The sequence below is a fragment of the Opisthocomus hoazin genome, chromosome 12, assembly GCF_030867145.1.
Source record: "Opisthocomus hoazin isolate bOpiHoa1 chromosome 12, bOpiHoa1.hap1, whole genome shotgun sequence".
NCBI classification, from domain to species: Eukaryota; Metazoa; Chordata; class Aves; order Opisthocomiformes; family Opisthocomidae; genus Opisthocomus; species Opisthocomus hoazin.
In genome coordinates this window covers 7,902,271-7,910,519 of record NC_134425.1, presented here as the reverse complement: position 1 = coordinate 7,910,519, position 8,249 = coordinate 7,902,271, and positions in this window count along the sequence as shown.

Here is an 8,249-nt window from a genome sequence, read left to right as displayed (position 1 = left end):
CTAACCGGTTTGTGCTTAGTTCCTGAATTTCCTTCACTTAAAGAAATTGCATGCTGGCAAGCTGATTGTTTTCTGTCAAAACAATGGAATTAAAGACAGAGGCAGATTTTCTGGCTCGGGGATTTGACAGCGAGTCCTCTGGAATCAGTCCATTGGAAGTTTGGACCTAAAACAAAAGGGGAAAAATACTGATTTAACTTTCAGGTGTTCCAGCGTTGTATTTTTACATTGTTGTCAACAATTCCCTTTTTGCTTGTTTTCGCACCTTGATTACAGGAAGCACTTCTGGCTGATCTAGCCCTTAAGTTTATTTCCTTTCCTTAAACGGGAATGGCTTTATTCTTGAGAGGATTTACACGTAAACAAGAAGCTGCCGTTTCCTGTGCTAGAGGAACCCAGTGTATTCAAGGGCACATAACTTGATTAAGCTTACTATGGCTTAAGTGTTGTGTATTTGTTTCTTTATGTTCTAGGCCTTTAGTTAGCATCTTTTCTGGTCTTCTGCTGCAGATCTTGTAGCAATAACTTGCGAGTGTGGTTCTTGGAAATACTATCTTGTATCAGGTTGTAATAAAACCTCTGTCTAAGCTGTCTGATTTGACAGTTTCAAAAACCTCAGCAAAACAGTTACCTGGCGTGAAACACTGGAAAACGTGGAAATAAATTTATAGTTTTCCCTGCAACTTTAAACATTTTTTTCTGTAGTCCTAAAGAATTTACTACCTGTCTGCAGTGGCTGCAGCTTATAGTTACTATAACAAAAACGTTTGACTTTACTTGCTGTTAATTGGTAATACAGTTCAGTTTTCTCACCGAAGCAGCAGTATTTTCAGTTGTCTGAATGGGAGAGACTATCTTCTCTGCTCCTAGCCTATGGAAAATGTTACTAGTTTCACAGATACATGTATGTTTGAATTTTCTATTTAGCGGGAAATGGGACTGAAACAATATATATGGCTTTATTTCTCTTCGGACTGTTTGTGAAGGATGCTTCCTTTGTAGAGCTTGTATTTTATATCTAAATATGAAAAACAGGATTAGAATATGTATTACCATAGGGGAAGGGTACAAAGAAGGGAAGAAAATGGTATGTTAGAGGGTGTCTCTGATCTGTCAGAATGATACAGTGCTTGTGTAAGCACAGAACCATAATTGAATACCAGTTAGGACACATTACTACAACAAAAAACCTGTGTTTCCTGGAAATTAACAGCCACGGTAGAGCTTGACTCCAGATGGTCATTGGCTGAGATTTGCAGATATCCAGAGTATTGAAAGAGATAAAGATGCATATAGATCATAACTATAATGACCTATTTTTAATAGATGTTTATAACTTTTTAATAGGTTCTTTATAACTTTCCCTCTTGACTTGCAACAAAATACCGAACAGGTACAAAAAATTACTGCCACTTCAGGTGGAAATGTTTAGCTTTTCTTCAGGAAGAGGAGGAGTGCAGAAGATGGTAATACTGTCAGCAGCCGTGTTTCTGGCGTGGGTGCTGATTTTGTTCGCTGTTCAGTAGGTGGCACTCCTCTCTCCCACACCGAGGTACCGTCGCTTGACAAATCAAATTTACTTCCAGAAAAATGGTGGCCCTGTTCTCACCTCCAGTGAGACAGCTCTTGTACTCTGCACCTGAAGCTGATATGCCACTCTACTTAAAGATACACCTCTTAAAGAATTGTAACATACTTTCTATAAAAAGTAGTGTTCTAAAAGATTTCCAGATTTCCCTAAGCAATTCCCAGGAAAATTTGTATTAGAAGAAAAAGCAAAGTGCTTGGAGCTGATATTTAACACTAGCGCTCAGCTCCTGCCTTCTTCTCTAGATGTCATTTCGTGTGAGTATTTGGTGAAGAGATGAAGCCATGTCATCCTTCCATTTTTTAAAGGAATAAACACTTAAGTACTTTGATACATAGAATACATATCACCTGTTTAATTGAAGTTATGCCTTTAGAAGGGGATTATTCTTTAGCTCTGATGTTGAAATACTTGAAGATGAACACAATTAACAAACTGATGCCACAAGACTACTAAAAACTACATTTATGTGCATGTTTATTAGTAAAGAAAGAAATCTAAAAGGACATTGAATTCCTTCATCTTTTTTAAAGTGGAAACCATATGTGACTGGGGGCCTCGCACTGGTATTATCTTTCCCTATTACAAAGTTTTACCAAAGCTTCAAGAGGGGAGGGGTAAGTTGCAGTGAATCTCTGTCCTGAATGCTGAACTGAACTGCAGTTACCTATGTATCTATGGAAAAACTGATATTTTACTTTTGCTTTTGTGTTAAACAAAACCCAAAGGGAACTTGATCTGGAATTCCCTCATTTAGCATGAGATGAAACAAGAATAAGTGAATACCAGAATGCACTGAATACATATTGAACAGAAACAAGCAAAGAACATATTAACAGGATTGAAAAGAATGAATCTACTTACAACAAGTAAGAAAAAATAATTGTAAATAACTGCCAGTCCCACCACTGTCTGCTTTCCTGGTCATTTCCATTTCTTTTAGGTGCCACATCACCAAGGAATGTATGCAAATGTTTGTCTGTGAAGCTCAATAGGACTTAGCACTATTTAAGAATATTATTAAATGCCTTGCAGAGTAGGCATGGATTTAAGAATGTTCTAAAGTTAGGCACTGCTTCAGTGCTCAGCAGCCTCAAATACCTAATTACCATGCTAGGCCACTGTCGTCACTCAGAGTGAATCTAAATGAAGAGGTTGCACTTCTTCCCCAGAATAAGCTATTTAAGGCCCTAATGAATCTATCTTATGGTCAGGAAGAAACTAAACCTATGTGAAAGTAATTGGCATTCATCAGCTTATAATGCTATTAATAGCATCTACAAAAACTACAAATATCCACATTGCTCACAAGATTTATTTTTTTTTCCTCACAGTCTAACAAGCTTAAAAAAAAAAAGGCATGAAACTACAATATAGAAATGTTAGGTCAGTCTGGGCAGCACTGCAGTTCCCGCAACATGGCTGGCTGTTAAGGAAGGTCATCTAGAAAGCAGTGGAACTGCCAGCGTTGCTGATTCATTTCCTTCCGTGACCTCAACATACCTGTTCCTGACATTATCTGTTAAAGAGCCCTGGATGTCATCATGTTTTGTATATTGGTTTTGGTTTGTATGTGGAATCTGCATACAGGCATGATGACTGTTCCTTTTAAGAGCAATAAAATGAGAAATGACTGCAATGGTTCTGTCTAATGTAAGAGTACAGTGCCAGTGTAACTGCTTAGCATCTTCTTGCAGGAGTGAGACCTTTGTGTGGCTTGAGATAAATGACGATTCATCAATATGTATTTTCCCCCCCTCACTTTATCATTCATAATGTCAGCTCCTTTGTCACCCTTCTGCTCTGTTGCTCTAGCACGGTGACTACAGGAAGCAGTCTCAGCTGAAGTACCACTGAGTATCTTCCGAGAGAGAATGGCTTTTGTATTCTTCCAAGAAGGGTCTCAAGGATCCTTGGGAGTGCCATCTTTCACAGGTGGAAGTACTTGTGAAAACTTAAAGATTCAGAGCCATTTGGATCAAGCACATTAATCTCTTTATGCCTTACAGCGTCTGGATTTTTCACATCTTCCAGGTTCCACGTCCAGGTTCTTTTGATTGGTGGGTTCTTCATTTCACCTAGGAACGTTTGGAAAGTGTAACTTGTTGTTATGTATTTCCATTTTAGTGCCGTATGTTGTAGGACAACAGACTTACTAGAATGCGTTGTAATCTCTTCTGAAGCTGTATCATCTATGGCACCTACGCTTAACTCGCCTTCTGATTTTGATTGATTTCTCGTGGTCTTGGCTTCTTGACCAATACTGTTGTCAGTAGATTGCAACATGTCTAGGCAAAACTGGCAATTGTTGGGAGTTTCATGTGCCGTGCATTCCTTGGCTTGGTTTTGCAGCTGGAAGCAGGCGAGTGGATCAGTTTTACCCCAGCCTTGCACCTGGTCATAGAGAAACATGTTAAATCTAAGACAAGCCAGAGTGTTGTGAGGAGAAAACTGTATAATAAATAGTCTTTGCTGGTGTCACTGCTCACTCATGCTATTTGTGCCTTCTTCCAAGTACAAAATAACAAGTAACTGTAACTCCTCCCTGGTCCTATTTTGCAATGTTACATAGCGAACAACCTCAGAATCACAGAATCTCAGAATGTTCGGGGTTGGAAGGGACCTCTGTGGGTCATCTAGTCCAACCCTCGTGCTGAAGCAGCGTCACCTACAGCAGGCTGCACAGGACCTTGTCCAGGCGGGTCTTGAATATCTCCAGAGAAGGAGACTCCACAACCTCCCTGGGCAGCCTGTTCCAGGGCTCCGTCACCCTCAGAGGGAAGAAGTTCTTCCTCATGTTCAGCTGGAACTTCCTCTGCTTCAGTTTGTGCCCATTGCCCCTTGTCCTGTCGCTGGGCACCACTGAAAAGAGTCTGGCCCCATCCTCCTGACACCTGCCCTTGAGATATTAGTAAGCATATATTAGGTCCCCTCACAGCCTTCTCTTCTTCAGGCTGAACAAGCTCAGCTGCCTCCAGAAGGAAGTGCAGCGTTTCATAGTCCCTCCCTGGGCCTTTGCAGTTTTATCCCACGAAAGAACGATTGACCTCTGGTGCCGTCATTTGTGGCAGGTGAATCCCGCTCCCCCCGTCGGTACCTCGGAGGACACTTCTTCACCAAAGGTGAAAGAGTGACCGTGAAAAACATCCTCCGACCCTACAAACCGCTCTCAAAGCGCTGCCTCTAAACCAGCCGCCCCAGGGCCGCTACCCCGCCCGCCAGGCGCTGCTGCCGCCCGCGGCCTGAGGCGGCGGGGGGCGCCCTCCTGCTCCGCCGCCGCGCCGTTACCCGAGCAGCGCGGGGGGGCGCGCGGCGGCGCCGCAGCGGGGCGTGAGGGGATGGCGGGGCCGCTCCGAGCCCCGTCCGTCAGGGAGAAGCGCGGGACTTGGGGGAGCTCCCGAGGGCCCTCCCGGTATCCCGCGGGTCCCGTGGTGTGCGTGGACGCGGCGGAGCCTCGCACCCGGCAGGGACCGCGGGCCTGGGGTGGCCGGAAGATGGCTGGCGGGGAGGGACTCTGAAGCCTAACGACGTCTGGGAGCGGTCAGCCCAGGAATGGCAAGTGGGAGAAACAGCAGCTTGGAAGGGGAAGAAGAGGAGAGTTCTGGAAGGGGCACAAGGAAGGAGAGCACCTATAGAGGGGTTTAAAACCATGAATAGGAAGAGAGTAGCACATGTGAGAAAAATGGATGTGAACTGACCAAATAAAAACTGAGAAAGGCGAAGAAAAGAACAAATTTTAAAATGAGGAGACATTGATCTTACAATATAAGGAATCTAAATAACCTCTTATAGTGAATCACTGCCTGACCCATGGAAGTATGCAAAAATATAAAAATAGCAATCAAGCATACAATTAGCATATTTTTATGTGTAAAATCATTAACCAGCACTACTGAGACCATTTGCAGTTGCTAGAAAGCCTTGTGTTTATTTTTTAAGATGGATGGCGCAAAGACTGAGTCACAAGCACTTTTACCAGAAGATGGGATTTGGGGTCATCCTGTAGTGCATTTACTCAGATGTTTGCAAGAAAATCTATGCTAAAAGTTCTAGGACTGAAAGAGTCACGAAATGAGATATATCTGTTTGGGGTTTTTTCCTTTTCCACTGTTGTTTTAATTGGGGCTTTTTTTAGCTTGCGCTCTCTCCAGAAGTCTTAAGCCAATCACTTAGAGTCAACAGAGATGGCTAATGCTTGACTGAAAAAACAACTGTGTGCGATCTTCATCATATAGTAAGGCAGATTCACAAGGTCATGAACTGAGGTACACTCTTGCAGTCTGTTTTCCTTGTTAATATCTTCATTTGGATCCCAATATTAAAAAGACAAAAAAACCCCAAAAAAACCCAAAACAAAACACCAAAACCCACAAACCAAAAACCAGCCACAAAGCAACCTTTCCAAGTGCCACATCTCTGTTTAGCAGAACGTGCAGCCCTTTGAAAATTATTCACTGATTCTTGTTTGACATCAAATGCCCTTGACACAACTCTGTGAATCACACAACTTGCATCTTAAGAGGTAAAGGCTGTGTATCCTGGTTAGGTGAAGATAATACTTCATACAGAAGATCGATACCATTGTTCTTTAACAACAGAAGACTTAATTTTTTATATATATACTTCAGGCATATTACCTAATTCTGATCTGGCTTTCCTCTGAGATGCGACAAGGTATTTTCTTGGGGAAATAAATAAAATCTGAGTTAATCATTAATGTGAAATGGTGTGGGAAGTATTTTTAAAGTAAAGGCTTGCAGAACAATGCAAGGCTTACAAACTGTCAGTGTAAATACCGTTGTCACATTCACACAGTCATATATGATTATTAAGCTCCTGGGCGATGTTCTAATGTAACACCTACATCGTCCATCAGCTCCAGAAGAGCTGCACAGATACAAACGAGAGTAGAAGCTGACCTTTCCAATTCACATACTGAGTCACAACTTCATCTTGAAAGCTGATGTAATCGTAATGCACTTCGCCTTTACATCCATTTTATCTTCCTACAATTCTCATGACTAAAAATAAACCTGTTCTGGAAAGTTAAAGTGGACATGTGACAGTGGCCACTTTGGATAAGCCCCAGCACTCAGACACTTCCCCCTATTAATGGTTCTATCGTTGTTCTGCCTAATGCTCCCCAGCACCGTCACCTGCTTTCTCCCAGATTACCTGGAATCAAGGCAGCGGATAAATGCAGCAGAAGAAAGCTCCCAGTTCATTGCCTGCATCGGTTTTGCCTTTTCCTTTGCGAATCCTTTAAATCTTAACAAAAGAGGGGAGCAAACATCTCTGTTCAGTTAGCTGGGAATTCTCAGGCATCAGACGGATTTTTAAATGCAGTTTGGCACGGTGGAAATGTCAGGGTCACTCAGTGCTACATCGTCAGAACAAGAGGCTGTCTTTAAAATTTTTGATGTCAGCTGGAAGGTGCAGGGACAGGTCAACAAAAAGTTATTAGCACAAACGTTTATCCTATGAGCCTGCTGTTTAAATCTGCAAAGGGAGAGGAATCAGTAGGAATGAAAACAATGCCTGAGTGCCATTGCCCAAGTCTGTCAACACCAATTGTAATGTAAGACCACCTGCTTTTCTTACCCTGTAACAGAGCAACACTGTATAGCTCTAGAATATCATTATGACTTCTCTATTCCTGCTGACACCTTCAAAATTATCACGTCATAAAAATATTATTTTCCAGTGAAAAGATAATAGGTATTCCTGTAAAGGGGCTAGCTAGGTCAGCATCAATGATTTCTTTGTCAGCTTTGTTATTGACAGCGTTAGTGAGAAAAGAGCCTTGGATAATGTCCTTAATATAGCACTATAAACAAACAGACAGATTAGACTTTTAAACTTACCTGTTCAAAATTCTGTGAACTAAACTAAGAGAGAGCGGGGGTGGTGTATGGATGCCTACCACTGCATGTATGAAGCCATAGTTTCTGTATGGGTGGTAGTGCTTGCTGGCTTCTAAGGATTTAAGCATTTGCTGTGTACAAATATTTATGGTAGGCAAAACCAAAAGAACTTCCTTTTACAAATGGTGTCTGATGCTTCCCATTTTGAACTCTTACCACAGTTTCCACATCACAGAAGGATGCACAAGGCTGCAGGCTGCTTGAGGGAATGTCGATGCGCATGTTTGTTAAATTTCAGTGCTCAACACTTTCATTTACCATGTCTGTCCAAAGCTTATTGTGGTTTTGTTTTTTTTTTTCTTTATTATCAGAGGACTTTCTCATTTTTTATGCCAGTCTTTGGTTTACTAACTTTGGGAAATCTGTATTTTCAACTCAGATACATGAACTACATTGCCTACAATCACCAGTGAAGAAAGCAGTTGGTTGGATTTTGTTGTTCCATGAAGTATTATCAAGGTTGTGGGAGAAAAGGCCTGAAAAAGCCCAAAAGCAAGAGTATTACACAAGTTTACGATAAGAAGAAGTTAGGCAACTAAAATTACCAGAAGAAGGGAAGTCGAACTCTGCTAAGGCACCCCTACGGTGTAAAGTGCAGCAGAAGCTAAATTACCCCAAGCAGTCGTGTTCCTCCTGTACACCACAACGACGTATCCAAAACTGACTCAATGCGTAATCAGGTTTAAACCAATTTATTAGTTCTGAGAGTTTCACAGTAGTTTAAAAATGCAAAGACT